Raw genomic sequence first — 17,273 nt, forward strand, 5'->3', positions numbered from 1 at the left:
TTATTGTATTTCAATATAAAATACTACCATTCCCAAGTTAATTTTGTTCGCTCTGCTCTAGTCTCCTTCCGGGTGTATCTTCCGCAAACGAAATGCTATTTCAGTGGTCCGAAAGCAAAAAAATCCGTGCGGTTGTTGGATGTTCTTCAACTAGAGTGACTTACTGTTTACTTATAGGCCTGTTCGCTGGCACTTATATGTCGCAATTCTGGCATGGAGTAACAACAATTAGACTCTGTTACACATGTCCTTCGATTCACTTTTTGAAATTAAAAAAAAAAAACAACACACAATTTAGTTGCCAAAATAGTCGCTGGTGAATCGATTCGAGTTCTTGAAAAAACGAAACTTTCTAAACAATATAACGGCTAACGCGGATGCTCAAAGGGTCACGAACTAACGAAACAAGTAGCCCCGGCGGAAAATGACGCTGTGGTATTTCTGTTCAATGACTAGAGAAAAATACTCACGGGTCCCTTTAACAAAACAAAGAACCTGCCACCAACGGGCGGGGTTATCAGGCGAAAATCCCGTGGACGCAGAGGATGAGTCTTCAACGAGAGGGAAAATTTGTCTCTGACTAACGTAGGAACAGAAAATCGCGCCAGCCTTATCAATTCAATTGAATATGAAGTAGTTTAGGTAACGAATTGTACTTCACTGCCTACAATGCTTCTTCGTTTTTCGAGAAATGCGGCTTGACAAAGCATGGTTGATCAGCTGGTCGTCTTGTTTGACGGGCGTGCTTCTTCTGTAAGTCGATGCGTGAACAGCAGTGCTACATGGAAACCAGCGGTCCGACTGACTGATCAGCCCATGCCGGCTGTGGAGTGAATCAATAACGATTGGCGATAGAATATTGGTATCCCTAAAAATTGCTGACCCTGAACCTTGAAACGTTACGTTGGCCATATGCATACAGGGTGAATAAGTTTCCCACTTGAAACTTGCGTGCATCTATGTCCTTACGTAAATTTATTGTATTCTGGCTACTTACATCGCATTCGAATTCAATCATTGTCAAACCGCGCATTAGAGACAGTATTTATTGAAGACATAGAAGGCATTTTGTGGAATCGGCTCCCCAGTGTAGAATACAGAATAAAATTACTCAATTAAATTGTTTAGCGTTGTGTGCATCTGTTTTCGAGAAACATGCCAGGGAACTTTTCATACGTAACATGTACAAGAGAATCATAAGATAGCATACCGTGAACTGACCCAGCGGACGTACTTGATTAGTCAACAAAAAAAAGATACCACCTTTCGCCATTGCTATGGTTGCGAATACGAAGAGAAGCTGTTCTTAACCTTAAGATTTCGATCAACGTTCCGCTGCGCACCAACTATGTGTAGCACCAGACAATTGTCCGCGTTGACTATGATTGCCTGTGAGACTAGCTACCAACTATGGCTGTCAATCCTAGTATGGACTGCTATTAGTCTTCCGACTAATTCACGCGCACAATTTTCCAACTTTACACTATAAAGCATATCGTGCAATCGAATTATTCCGTACCAAGTTCAATAATGCACGACAAGGAATGATAATTGATAGCCACTTTCCGTACTGCAGTTCTTGAGCGGCCTATTAGTCCGCGGCACCTTGGGCCTGCTTTGCCTTTTAGCTGTCTCTCTGCTATGAATGAACTTTACGGAGCTAAGAAAGCCAAATTAACAATGGTATATCTAGAAGCGAACGTGATCCAACAGGCGGTATACTAAAGGACCTCCTCACGTGCAGAGCTTACCTGAAATTGATGTCTAAAACAAGCCGCCAGGGTCCGCAATTCATCCGAACTGCAATCGAAGAATGTGTATAACACATTTTATATAGGTCAAAGACAATGTTCGTGTTTGTGAATCAGGTTAATTCTTGGCCTGAACGAGACGGATCAGCACAGCTATCATATGCGGGTTGTAACCTGCAAGCTCCTAGAAAAGCTCCGTTCGTTCGCTCTAGCTAAAGCTACTGCGTGACGAAAACGTGCGTGCAGGATGCCGTGTAAAAGAATAGTATTCGGATATTCGAAATATTACGATTCCAATAGCTCATAAAAATGAAGATTTGCACTTGGCGCAATACAACATTTATATGTAGGAAGAAACATGTGCGTAGAGGTAAGTAATAAGCCATGCTCGTTGAGCTCAAGTTATTCGACCTTCAAAAAAACATTTGACTCGCCGGTCTAATGGATGCGGTATTTATTTTGTCTGTAAACGTTTGTTGGCCCCGCTATACACACCCTACCGCATCGCTATTGTAAACTGAATAGAGCGCATACATGTATAATGAGAAAAAGCAATAAGGGTTCGATAAAGTGTCTGCTCGTCCATATGTGTACACGGATGGAATTCGCGCGCCCTTCGATGACGAAATGAAGGCAGAACGGATAGAACTCATCGGCGCCGACCTAAGTAACAACGGGATAAAAGAACTGAGGATTTTTCGTTTTGTTCGAGTGGACATGTATTCGGATGCGCAAACCTTTTGCTAGAAGGACACGCAGTAATTATAGTAGTTGACGTGATAAGCATCTTCACGTCTGTGTAATCTCAACTCGAACGCCGGTCATATGTAATAATCGCCTGCTGACACATCTACAATTATATAAGCAGGCCTATTAGAAGGTTGTCTTCCACTGCAAAAGTTGTCGACGTCCTTAAAACTTAACGAAGTAAAACCTTCAGACAACTCAAATAGCGTCTTTCTTCGAACTTAGTTTCCATTTGTAAGACGGCTGTTCCCAAGCGCGCCGGCTAAACACGTTCTCAATCTGCTCGATCTACTTGTTCTGTCACGGCTACTTAAGTAGGTCCCTCTAACGACTTACACCTTCCAACGGTAATGTTTCCGCAACGGGCAATAATTCTCCTGGCATGGATAACACGTTGAATATACTACGACTTCTGAATGTAATTCTTGAAGTCTGACTCATCTCTAGATCATCTGGTTTCCCCAACTAGGAGACACATAGGTATCAAAAACGCTGAGGTGTCGCAAGAGGCTGAGATCGCCAAGACGCTTGATTGCTCGTATAACATCTTCAGTGGTTAATACTAAACTTAACATCAACCAACTGCGATACGTCTTTAGTACCAACGTTTGCTTCGACTTTCCAAAGTGCAGTTACTTCTTCGCGGCGCAGAAGGTTCAATCGACGACGTTGGGTCAACAAGTTTCGCGCCTTTACTGGAAGTTTAGCAGATTATACCGATTTATTTACCGGCCACTAGTTAAATTCATGGCAAATCCCCCAAAACCCTTTTTGATTTCTCAGCAGTTTGAATAGAAAAGAGGACCACGCCTTCATCTAGAGCCTGTTAAGGTCACCTTACGGATGCACTGCTAACAAATTCCTACGAAGTAAAAATTCGCCGCGCAATAAACTATTTGATCAGCCTTCGGGATGTGGCGACATTGTCGTAACTATAAGTAAAAGTTTTTAGTCCACTCGGTGTTTATTGAGGATAGTTCTGACACCATTGGGTGAGTTCACGATAATGAGATTGTTCAATGCTCGTATTAAGGCAAACCTGGAAGCTTTTGGTCGTTCTTATTAGCCTGCTCTTCAATTAAGAACTAAAGGAGCATTTGTACGATGAATAAATACTAGCTCGTCTCTGTTACAAGATTTATTGACACACTATGTTTCTCCGCATCCAAAAAAAGTTAAAATTTCTATTTTTAATGGAAAGTGTCAAATTCACTTACAGGGCCTCTAATCCGTGCTCTAATGCTCTGTAATAATGTGTTTTCAGAATCCGTGAGAAGAATAAACTGTCATCTGAAAAAAAATATTAAACTGGCTTTCCGATCGAGTTGATTTCTAACGGTTACTGCAGTAATATTACCCCTATTACTCCACACTAAAGTTCGCGCGAGGAAGCAATTTTTTCTATTCGAAGTGTCCATGAATATTACGTCTCATGATGAGCTTTTTCCTCTTATTGGCCCAAAGGTATTAGAACACAACATCACCTATATTGGTCATCATCTATAGATAAAACTCTTGATAGCAAACTCAGCTCAACTTACCACCTGCAATATTGACATAAGCACTGTATAATGATGACGAAAATTAGCAACGTGAAGGGGGGCATGAACATTTTGTTTCGCTATAATCTAATCTGTTAGAGGGATCTGTGCGGCTGACAGCGCTAGTTATTTTCTATTTTCTCACCCTGTTCTATCAGGTCTCTACAGGCAGATAGGCTAAACAGCGAACCTTTTTCCTTAAAATGCTGCCCTTCGACCGCGATCACCAGCCAGAGATCTTGTAGCGATCGAGCTGCACTGAGTTGCTGTTCAAATATTGTGAAGTCAATACTGTCTCTTATTCTTGAGATGATTCTCAGTCAAATCGAGGGGACGGATTTGCTCTTGTGAAGGAACGCCGTAAGGTTTGCCGCGCGTTCGCCTCTTGCCGACTATTTACCCTCTCTTCTAGCCATTACCGAGTAGCGACTCGACACCTGTCTTACAAAACACTACTTGGCAGTCGCGCATCTGATCGTAGTAGAAGGCGATGCCAACGACGATAATATAATGAAGGCTCGCTCGCGATCACCTCTCCCTTGCTGACCTAACTCCGCGGATGAATCTTCTCAGGCCACTGTCACCAGGGAAACTCAACATTCTTTCTTCCCTGAATGCTATCAGAGGCTGACCATTGTTTAAGGGAGCAAGTGTTCTACTGCAAACGTCCTGCTTTCACTTGTGTTTTTTTTCTATATTTTCTCTACCTTTATTTCCTTCGTATTTGCTCTCCGAAACGTGAAAGGACATCAGCGCAAGTGATCAGGTAACTCTCGACTGTTTTCGCGCTACTCGGCGTATTGTCGAACTCCCACTCAGTCAGCAGAAACAACATTCGCAGAAACGCGGTACTGAATCTTCGTGACATTCCTGGAAATCCTGACAACGATGGTGAAAGTGTTGACACTACGAGTAGAAGTTACGTCCCCTACGAGGGGAAATAAATCTATCTGCAGAATACAACTGCAGTAGCTGTAGTAGTAGCAATAGGAGATGTAGTAGCTTGTGTCATAACAACAACTGACAAAACTCTGCTCGGCGAGTTAGTACACTTCGCATGAATGTCGCGACTGTGCCCGAAGGGTAGAGGCGTTGACGTGCTGATCGTGACCAGTGGTTTCTTATACTGTAGTATCTACTGATGTCCATGTAATAGTCGTCACGGTCATTAGGGGCGTCATACTGGCCACCACAGTTGCTGACGCTGCTCCGATCGTCGTGGTCCGCCATTAACGCGAAAGTCCACCAGAAGTTTGATTGATGGCTTTTGGTTTCAATGAAACTATAATATATAGGACTGCTATCTAGATGTACTACAGATATGTAGAATAGCTTATAAATTGCTTAACAGTTGAGCGCGTTTGAAATACAAAATGAATTACGAGAACCATAAAAGGTCCAATATTACTTCCTGAACACTGAGTTTCTTTTGGCATGATCGAAAATACGAACCATATTGGAATCAATGTGTGTTCTAGTTTATTTGCGAGCACTTATTATTTCCATACATCTTGATCCGAATCGATAAACAGGAAAGGTCACAGCTGATGACTGACACAACCGTGACGTAACACAAGATAGTGGCGGCGGTCAACATTATCGGTCGTATGTCGTGTGGATCAATTCGTTTTATGTTGCTTTTCATTATTCCTTTTCTAGTTGTTTTCCAGTGTTGTTTTCTTAGCCACCGATGGACAAATCTGCGGTGCCGGTTCGAATCCCTTTCAGATCTTCTTTGTGTCTTTGTACGCCAAGTACTGTAATCGTGCATTACAAATACCATTACGCTTTCAAATGTCTGACTATTTATAGTTGTCTCCTTCCTAGTCAAAACACATCATCGGCTACTTCACGAAACATGGCGCCTATCGACACCGACCCGCTCCCCGAAACGTATCGTCCCTCCACACAGAGTATCCACACGCTCGACGTCGTTTAAATAGCGGCTATATGACATTCTTCGTCTAACTAGATGTGAAGTCTGGCCATGTCCTTGGAAGTGGAAGGATTAAGGAGTGAGCACAGGAGAGCTAACACTCGAATACAGCAATGGGAAAATGGTAACAACGGCTACGGCTTATAACGCCGTCCACACGCTAGAAATGGAATTGCCTACGTTCCAGTGTGTATACTTCATGCTACTAAAATGATCCGTTCATTTTTTGTCTTGGCAGTAGGTACGCGTAAGTAAAAACGCGTGGAGTCCCTGCCGCCGCCGCCGCCTCTCCTAAAAACTGTTAGTTACCAATGCACGCACATGCTGGTTTGGTGATATGTCTGGTGCGGCGGCAACAGCAGCGGGGCCGTCGAAGGGCTTTGTTATGGTCATCGGAAATGACGGGGGTTTTTTTTATTGGGCATCCTTTTTAACGCTATTCGCTGACTGTGCGACTATGACATAAGGGGGAATAGCCAGTACGTCCTCAAACAAGAGCGGGTCCCATCGATCACGAACCGCTGGTACACAATTCACCAGTGTGAGCCCATTGAAGCAGCAAATTACCTCTACTTGTGTCTTCCTAGCAGTCAATGTCAGAACCCGTTTCCCCATCGACGACCTAACCACTAACAAGGACCAATTGTTTTTCAAGTATGAAAGGCTCGACATAACTTATCATTTGTACAAGGACATGAGTTTGCCTATCAGTTTGTTTGGTGCTCTCTCCATCTACACATGAGCGATAATGTCACGGCTTCATTTCGGTAGGAAACTGATGTTATCGTATAATTTTTATAGGCTCTGCTGAACAGATTGCAACAAGCCGAGTTGACCTGGGGCAAGCGAATGAAGGATGAGTTAGAAAAGCCACGTTATTTTCACAGCCGGTGAAAGCTGTAGGCCGTGAACTCTGGTCAAAATGCATTGTGTTGCAATTGCCCGTTTTCAGCTTATCATCAGATGACCACGCTATAGGATTTTGGCAACTGAAATATACTGCAGCCAAGCCATATTCTTTCGCTGACCAAATGAAGCCGCAACCGGCGGGAGATTTGTTCCGCGAGAGGCTATGATACAGCAACTAAAGTTAACGCTTGCTGGCTAATCATAACAAGTAAGCTTAATAGAGCGCCCTTTTACGTTTCTTAAGTTGCTAACAACTGAAACAGTAGAAAAATTAGTAAACGCCATCAAGGGAACAGAGGCTCTATTTGGTAACCCTTTTTAGGCTCAACCAGCTTACATACATAGCCCTAATAATCCTGCGCCGTTTTGAATACTTTTGTTTACCTTAGCACGACGATCTTGGAGAAAATTTTACTTAATCGTGAAAGACTGTATTTAGAAAGTGAAGCAAATTTTACAACTACAGGTTTTTAACGGCGTCACGCACAACTCGAACTCGCAAAGGTCCAAATTACTTTCGTCCCAAACGTAGATGGACGTTGACGTATTTCAATTTCAAGCGCTTCATTAATCTCATAGCGATGTTAACGGTCTTCGTTGTAAGGCATTATGACACACCCTGAACACGAAGCTTTGTCTATGCGTGAATAATCATATTCCAGTCATCTATATTTTTTGCCGTGTCAAGAAGCTCACAAGCTACACACTAGATGGTACCCTGGGTAAATCTGAATTTGAGAACCAATTTAAATTTTTCGCACAGTTTTTAAAACTATTTTCTAGACACGTTTTATAATAGGTTTCTACAACATAATGTGTGGATCTACTGTGCATCCATTATATCGGACTGTCTCTAGAAAACCAGTAAACACATCATCGCACAACATACTTGTATGACTGCCTTGCCATCCTGTCACTATCAAATAATTATATAATATCAATATATCTGTGTATCTCCATATATATTGTTACTTAGTCTTCTAACGATTTAACAAAGCTGTCAGATATGAGCTTTCTATACCTATCTATTTCCACAACTAATCTGAAAGAGAAAAGCGTATTAACTGGGCCGTGGGTGCGTCGGACGAATGGTCCTTCCTTTGGATTGAGCGGTGCACTGGACAGACGAGGGCTACGCTCTGACCCTGATAAAACAACACATAGATGCTAAACAACTAAACAGAATAGAGACAACTGGCTTCGTCAAGAGAGTGATTGCATTAGAAATTTTCGAACAGGGGGCATGCGCACATAGCGCCTAAAGCGACCCGAGCCGAAAAAACCAGCCCAGCGGCGGTTAAGCTAGTTCCCATAGAATATTAGCTGGTGAGAAAACGTTCCATGTTCACGTACGCTAACCATCTGTACGCGCCCATTAATTTTTAGCCAAATATAATTTGATACAGGGCCACTTTGGCGTCGTCGCCCACCAATTCACTGGGGTCAACGTAGGAAGGTCCCTGATGTTATTGTGGCTCTATGGCAGCGTCTCGGTACGGTTAGGTCAAGGCCATGTACCATGAAGCGGTACTAGCTTAAGCTAACGGTAAACATTTTCATCTTGTAGCTGACGCAAACGAATGTTGGCCGGTTACCTCGACTGCTCCCAGTAGTTTACCACTAGCCGCAAAAATAAATTACGCCATTATCTCTGTGGATCGTACATCATTGTATAGATTTATTTATGCAGATAGTAGATAACAAAACAAGGAGATGGTGGCAGCTAAAACGGCAGGTAACATATTGTAAAACGATGCACGCTGTGTGTAATTCATTAACTAACTAACAATAATGGGTATGCATATTTTTTTTCGAAACTGAATAAACCTCCTCTACAAATGGCCTGTCAGCACGGCTTAATCAATTATTCGAAATTCAGCATTTCTAATCATGGGGTAGAAAAAGTGTTATCATATCTGCGACCATTATATACGGTATCTGAATATAAAATAATAACACTGTGAGCGCAGCAGCCAATCTATCGGACAGAGCCCCGCGATGGACGAGCGGCATCAGGGATGATCAGTACCCCATATCAAGAATATACTTCGCTTAGCGAAAAAAATCTGTACTGGTGGCTAAAGCAGAGGGCAGATCGCTGCTATCGCAAAAACAACGAACGCATGTCTAGATGTGCGTGCGTCCCGTTCTAATTACGATCTAGTGGCAAATACGTTATTACGAGCAACAAGTGCAGTGAATCGATAATTTAGATAATAAAGCATCCCTAATGAACGCAATCGGACAAAATTTCCATCTGTAAATGACGCAGCGGATATGTATGTCCTCGTTTCGACCATGCGTCCATCCTGAAGAATGACAGTGTCCGTGGCGAGCAGAAGAAAGATTTGCTTTATCCGAAAGCATGGACGTTTTTTTCTTGTTTATGCAAGTTGCTACGCCATTTAATCACCTCAGATACTGTTCAGATAGTCATGGACAATCAATAAACGTTTCGAGTTATGCGTCCGGTACTAGCGTTAAGCACTGCTTGAGGTGACTGGCTGCAAGTATGGAGCGAAGCGCGTCCACGTCAGGCTTCAGACCAGCGGATTCAAATTCCATGTATCAACAAGCTGAAGGCTAAAAAATAAACTATACGAACAACGTCTGCTACATAGATTTCGATTTTCTCTCCAAAGCAGTCCTATTGCCTGTGTGTAATTTCCAAATCAGTAATTATCTTTCGAATATGTCACCGTCGTTGACACTGTGCGTGTGACACGTAAACGCATTGGACACACATTTCGGGCTATATGTTTTCAACCAGACAGGTAGCATGGGCTGGTCGACGTGAGCCTTACCGATCGCTTGATTAGTCCACGTGTTCCTGTCGTTTCCAGCGTGTAATTACGGGCCGCTACCGAATCAGCTGAAAGTAACGGGTAATTTCTAGCAGCGGATTTATATTTGGCTGTTCAGCTTGTAACGAAAACGTAGGAAAGTTTTCACGTTTAAGCCCCAATCATTTAAAGTAACGTGTCAAAGACCAACGGTGTACGAGCAAACTTCAACGTAACAGTAACAACTAACAGAGGGATATTAATGACTAAACTGAACTATGTTTATTATATAATAAATTATATACTCAGTGTCTCGTTTTTGGACTGACGCTGGCGGATGGCGAGGTCGATTCTTCGCATTGTGATGCGGCATCAAAATCAAGGTCGATTAGCACCACTACAACGATCACACCGAAACGGATCATCTTCCCAGTCCGATGTGACATTTCCGGTCGAAACGTTTGCTTACGGCAGTAAAGCGCTTGTGTCAAGGGTGTCTTGCTCTCGTTTTATGTCAGTTATTCTCTGTTTAGAGCGGCCAACGTTAAGCGACAAAGGTCGAAGGCACGCTACGTATATGCTTTAAAGCTACATCACGGAACTGAAACGCCGCCATTCAAGAATAATTTCGCATCTGTCACCAGGTTAGTTTTATCCGGAGACCACAGAATGGTTATAATTTATTCACACAAAAGGGTGACCTCATTTAATTCAAATTACGTCAAAATAGAAAATAGGGCAGCGGATACAATGATTTAGATAGACACTAATCGTCATTTCTGAGGAAAGAAGTCCTTCGTATACTTCACACTGCCGCACAATAGCCCATGCTAGGGACAACAGCTTGGTGTCGGAAGAGACAGGTGACCTTGGCGAGTTTCCGGATGGTGCGGGCACAATAGAGATATTTAATTTTTACATGGTGTAGAACGTAAGCTGTTGGCCCGAACGGAGCAAAGCGGTCGGATGAGAAAGCGAAGGAGGCCGACAATTTGAAATCATTAATCCGAATTCAGACGGCGTAACCAAAGCAGAGGCCGGTTCATCAGATCAGGTACGGGGAGCCTTGAGTGATAATCCTATAAAAGGAAGTGATACTCACTGAGAAGCTTGATTCTACATTTGTATTTAGATCGCATTCTACAGAGAAGGCAATACGTGTGCAATAATGCCGATAATAGTAGAAATATTAAGAAATTTGAATACTAGATATTCGATAAATGATCCTTGTTGATACAGTAAATCTCAGCGCTGCTACTGTGTCCCTGCCTTTTACTAATTATTTCATAATCGCTGGACGCCAATACGACAGTGCATACCGACAGACTCGTCAATACAAGAACCTGTTCTGTAACCTAAGTACAAAGATATTGCCAAATGAGGACGTTACGTAAAACAATAGTTCGATTGTATTATTTATTACATGACGGTAATGCGAGCAGAATGACAGTGTATATAGTCTTCACTCGTTCTCCCGAATGGCGCTCGTCGAGCAAACGACATTCGTTCTTCTAAACGTTCCATCTATTTTCGGCTATGACGTCCGCATGTATGAAGATACCCTCAGCATCTAACACTAGCTTTCATAGAGCTTAATAATAGCGCTACAAATTATACCGCTGTGTATAGACTAACATCGATTCTCTTATCTTGTCGCGAGGCGTCCATCCCCCAAATCAAACAACAAGAAGTATTGCTATATAGAAAAACGCTTCATATAACATGTCGAATAGTGCAGAATTAGCCACTTACCTAATAAGCACGAAGAGCTTGTTAACTTTAGTTACTTTAACTATAGCTACTCAGTTGTACTTATTTTATAAACAGAAGATCGATAGTTATCGGTCTTAATTAATATGTACGGTTAGTTTCGCACGAGCAAGGTAAGGCTGGCCAGTTATTTCCAGTGACGAAGATTACCCGCAATGCATCAAGGTCGGCTAAGATCAAGATTTAAACTTATCTTCAATTGGGTATGGAAGAATCGCGTTCGTTTGTTGATTATCAGTGTTGTCTTTCAGCATCGAGGCACTCATTCATGGCTATTGACATACTTCAAGATATATTCGACCAGACAGGAAGCCAATTAGCGACACCGTAATGCTATTAAATATTTCAAGCTTGACATTTTGTATTAGAACTACGACACATATAGCCGCATATGACAACAATCAATCCCCTGTCCATATATTGACCCAATAAAGCAAATACATAGCACGTCTTCGCCTTTCTTTTAGACTGAAATCGAAAACATTTCAGTGCACAGTAATACATAACAGTCACTTGACGGCAACAAAACTAGGCCAAGCTTCGAATATAGTTCTTGCTTGTCGCCTACAGCAGGACGAAATATAAAATTCTTACTACGGGAATGTAGCACGTTGAGTGGCGTACGACTTGATATCTTAAGCACGACCTAATCAGCGCGTAGAGAGATCTCTATGGAAGGGAAAATGTCCAGGAGGCTGTTGTCCAGATGACGTCCACGACGATCTGAGATCCGCTAAAACTTCAATGCTTTTCAGTTGCTCCGTATTTGGGACATGGCTACTACAGAGTAGGATAGAACTGGGTAATTTGTCTCTACTCCAGATTCGAGCGGATCAAACACATCGTTCATTTAGATTTTTGTCACTATAATAGACCCTCTTAGATCGTTATGTAGGACCCTGACCGGTTAGGAAAGATAGGGCTAAGTGGGATACAGTATAAAAATCAGTAAAAACGTTGTATTAATGCTGCATTTTCAATAACGACATCTTACCCATAATTCATCGGAGTCAATCATATCTTTAAGTGGTCAAATCTCTAGGCTGGGTCTTAAAGCCCATCACATTAAGGACTACTGTATGTATGTCATGATAGTTCTGTGTACTTCCTCAATACTCTCATCGTTATATAGAAGGTGTGGTTTCTTTGCGCAGTATATGCATACAATTGTACGTATCATCGCGTAATAGCCTATGCAACGATGCGTTTCCAAATTAACAGATAAAATCTGAACTGCAATAGCCGTAATTACCAGCAATAGCTCTAAAATCTAGTTAATCTAGTCCAATAATAACGTATAAAACACTAATCGCTTTTTCATCCGAAGTTCCGCGCGGTGCTTGAGGGCCGGGCCCGTCTTCATCGTCATCCTACAGTTCTTTAGAGCAATTCAGATAAGTCAAATGACATCAGCAGTAATCTGTGACAGATCAGATGGTTAGCGAGGGCTTAGAGGATCGAAACGGCTTGATGATTTGTGAACCCATCGATAACAAAACTGCCCATGAACGTTCCTTACTTACTCTTGCATCCTCAAAATGTCCTGTACATATCCTATCAAACATCGGTTTACGGTGTACATGTGGATGATTCTGAACTGTGATCATCCATATTCCAGGTCAACGAAATAGCTTAACTCCGTCAGCTACAGTCGGTGTTGCAGCGCACCATATATTATACACTATTCCTTTACCATCTATTGTGGGTACTGATGGGCGTACGGGTGGCTGCTAGGTCACCAAACTCTCCTTCTTCACCATTGAATAATTCCATCATCAACCGAACGACCAACCAATTAAACTAAAGGACCAGTTGCGAGATCGTATACTTACCCCTTGGCGGCCCCAGCTTGGCTAGTTGCTCAAGGGCCGTCGTCTTCAGGCTTGCTTAGGTCGTATCCATGGCAAGATAGCGATTGGTGGTCGTAGTACGATCCGTAGTTGACTTGTAGTGGCAGTCGTGGTTGTAATAGCAGCAATAGTGTAGCACAGACGTCGACGTCGTATTACAATCGACATTAGTGTGACCACTTACTGCAATAGCTCCCTTGACTTTGGCGCAGTTCACCGTTTCAGCCTCAGCCTTGCCGCCAGCGTTTAGCCGTGAAATGCTGTACACGCGCGCTATTGCGATTACACTTTGGCGGCAGCGGTGGCGGCAGCGGCGGTCACTGAACTGTCGACGGCGACGTCAACACTAAAAGCGATAATCGTTCGCCGTTGGTCTTGTCTTGCTTAGGTTCACCACATCACCTTATAATAGCACTCTGCATCTAATGAGTACCATCGAATCCATTACCGATATTCCACCAACATCAGTTCATAATGCACGACGACGCATCGCGACCGCGCTGCTTGATCGCGCCTTTGGTACCAAACAGAGACGAGAAACGGCGTAACATACATAGGGACCCAGTCGGCTTCGATCTGAAATGAGCTGACGGTTTACACCAGCACTTCCGCTTTCGACTTCCTCCTATCAGACGGTTGCTCGCTGTACTCTTAAAGTTTTCCACAGAAAAACGCTCTACAATACCGACGGCTATACCACCATTAGCCACACCGACTTCTTGACTGGTCCAATTTTTAGAACGCCATAATAACTGTGCGCAGAGGCATATTTACGGACGCAGCAGCTGCTAACACCGTCGTTAGTAAGCTCGAGCTGTCTCTGATTGGCCTGCCGCTGCTGGGGGAATTGGAGCCGCAACATCTCAGCTCGTACTCGACTCACAGGCGAGTCTGATACTGTTCGCGCTCCTGTATCGGTGCTCAAACTTTCACGGTCCGCCCCGTTACTGCCTGCCTAGCGTTGGATAAGCGAGTGCACCAATGGCCAAAAAGCCAACTTCTACACAGTCAAAGTACACACCAACCCACAAGACGTCGCTCTTCTCGGTCCAGTGTTTACGTTCACTCTTGGAGAAAACTAGATGCCAAGCAAAGACCGGCAACTAGAAACGCTTGCTCCAGGTTAGATGTTTCCTGACAGAAGGTAAATGAGCCCCGCCAAAACGAGGCGCAGTATTCTATCGACGACCAATGGCTGGCCAGTGCAATGTTAGCGCTGTGCTAGCCAGTTAACGCGACGCGCAACGTGAAGAGAGCGCGGAAAGTGACGCGAGCTAACGGCAGAAAAAGGGAGGACGACGTGTGCGTTCGTGAAGAAGAAACGTCAGATTGACGTTCGCAAGACTTTTGTCGGAACGGGGAAGACAGCTGAGACGTAAGGTACATCACTGTTTATTTCGAACATGGACTCAAGTAAAAGCGACGCTAATCGAGTGAAAATCGCCGTAACCTTTAACTGGTGGTTATACACAGAGGGATCTTGTATCCTTGATTTTGAAGAATCCCCTAGAATCTAGGTCGATTCAAATCTGCACTGAACAACTCTGTTTCAGGGAGCACAGTCGCGTGTGAAAGCGACAAATGAGTCAGCTGATAGCCAACAGTTGTGAGATACAGGCCGCGTCGCTACGCGTCGAGGAGCGAAAGGTCGCTCGAACGCTCGGATGTTTGTTGAGATTCGTAAGCGTGTTCTGAGCTGTTGCCACCGGTGGTGCCAAATCGCCGCCGAACTCGGTGGCTTCCTTTGGCTATTGGGCAGTCTCCTCACCGGCCGAAGCAGCAGTAGCGCTACAGGCTCTGTGGCTCACCTTGATTCATCAGTAGCGCCAAAGGGTATTCGAAGGGAGCAGTGAATCTGGGCTGGAGCTCCCGCAGGGTGCCGGTAAGAAGTTAAGTAAGGCAGAAAAAAGACATAGTCAGGGCGGCATCAGCAGGCAGATTAGCGAGCGGACCTTATTCTTACATTCGTTCATTGAAGTTAGTGTAAGTGTGCATCGACGAGCGACGTCTATAGGTTAGCAGGAGTGAGCTGGAGTGAATCGTGCCTGACCAGCGGCGCACACAGCGACAGCAGCGAACAGCTTGATTTGGTAAGAGGAAGCTGGTAATCCCAAAAATGGGTTCGTTGGGGGTAGCTTTTTTTCGGGGAGTGTGGAAGGACAGGGAGGTGCGGGAAATGATTTGATTGGCCTGCTGCTTCCCCTTAAAGAAATGAAATCGGCCGACTTTGCCCGTGCTCCACATATGTACAGATAAAGAAATGGATCTATACTTCTCATCTATCGTGAGTAGAGAAGCGGATAGGAGATGATGGCGGTAATCGGAATAGGAGGAGTGCCTAATGCAATGAGCTATAGGCACGGACATGGCCATTTTTGATTTGGCGAATGGTGTTGCATAACTAAGCAAGCTGAGCTACAGCCATTATTACTGCTGAGTAAGAGACTGAGTCACTGTTCATCAGGAGTCTCTTTTTAGGTAAAGAGGATGAGGCAAAAAGATATAGGGTACACATGGGATGTACACAATGGATCACGCGACAACAGGAACGGCGACAATCTAATCTCACAGCCCAAATCAGAGACGACGCTGTCCCGCGCACGAATACGCTTACGTCGAACCTTAGGTTCGTTGTGATACCTTAATACTGAGAAAGACGGCGAAATGGCAGCTGTGGGGCTGCTAGCTACTGGAACCTGCCTTTTAGTGCAGTATCATTACAAGATGATGAACAGTGCTTAGAGGCACCGGCGATGGTGTGGCAGCCTTGGCGCTTGCAAAGACATCGGATAACACGCTTAACCGACCGGTGTAGGCCGCATGCAGCCCCGCATTTTTTGCACCCCTTTCAATTTACTATCCATCTGAAAATCGTTCGCGAGCATTTATCACTTCTGCTAATACTGCTATTCAAGGTGTTTTTCGTATTATTATTATAATCGCTTTGCACAACCAGTGTCTTATTAACTATACAGAGGTAACAGTAGATCTCTGTATAGATCACCCTCAAGCAGTAAAAACGAACGAAGAGCCATGGTGACCCCCGGTTACAAGGTTTCGGTAGTGTGAAAGCTAGCTACCGATGCTACTGGGTGACAAAGCCATAAAACAGAACTCTACCAGCTGTTGTCACCTAGATTTTGTGAGAGTTTGGAAGTGAATCTGTTAAATATATAAGCTCACGGCAATCCGTACCCTTCGTTCGGATTCCAACAAACATCCCGATATAACAGAGAATGATAATAATAGTTTTCACGAAAGTCATATCGTTGGATCCGATATTGTATTTTTCAATAATGCAGAATATAGGCAGGAAGCACCTCGTCACATGTATGCAGGACGCGAAAGTACAATGGCATCTATTTCAAGATACATTTTTTGGTCATAGGATGACGTTAATGTTATCTAATTTTATTTATTTTAAGTTTCTGGTGACTCGGTCGCCGATTAAAAATGTTCTCTAAGTGTGTACATTTTTCTACTGTTATAAACAGCAATTTCTATTATTATTATAATAGATAGCCCTTTTCCAGATGATCTGGCTAAGCATTTTGTTGCTTCATCTAGAATCTGTAACATTTGAAATAAAAAATACCTAGCTTTAATTAAATCAAATCAAGATTTACTAATTGAAGCATGAAATAAAGGACCATTTTTATGCGTCCGAAATTCGTCTACCTCCCATTTCATGTTAGACTATGGTAGCCTAAGGGAATTGCTAACCTTTGAGTAAACAAACGTCAAGTTCAGTTGAAGAAAAATCGCTTTTCAACCATTCACTCCTTCAGTTACTATTTTAACAGTTATAACATGAAGATCCTTAAACTATAGAATAATTTTTCTTCTTTAAATTAGCAGGTAATGATTTAATAAGACGTAGACTTAGGTTACCTGACAATTCAGTTGTCTTGTCATTCAGCGCTTTGTCTGATCCGACGTGTTTGTTACAGCCGAATTAACGTGGTACCAGTGATTCATCGGTTTTT

The 17,273-nt window shown here is 43.3% G+C and overlaps 1 long non-coding RNA gene across 1 annotated transcript; it reads right to left on the minus strand.

Annotated features, from left to right (window-relative positions):
• Nucleotides 1-9,922: 9,922 nt before the first annotated feature.
• Nucleotides 9,923-14,343, minus strand: LOC147752551 (uncharacterized). The gene is made up of 2 exons (XR_015313738.1): nt 13,270-14,343; nt 9,923-10,746 (listed from the first exon to the last, which is right to left on the minus strand). It is a non-coding gene; the product is annotated as an uncharacterized LOC147752551 (long non-coding RNA).
• Nucleotides 14,344-17,273: the final 2,930 nt, after the last annotated feature.

The sequence above is a fragment of the Varroa jacobsoni genome, unplaced genomic scaffold, assembly GCF_002532875.2.
Source record: "Varroa jacobsoni isolate VJ856 unplaced genomic scaffold, vjacob_1.0 scaffold_1167, whole genome shotgun sequence".
Classification (NCBI taxonomy): domain Eukaryota; kingdom Metazoa; phylum Arthropoda; class Arachnida; order Mesostigmata; family Varroidae; genus Varroa; species Varroa jacobsoni.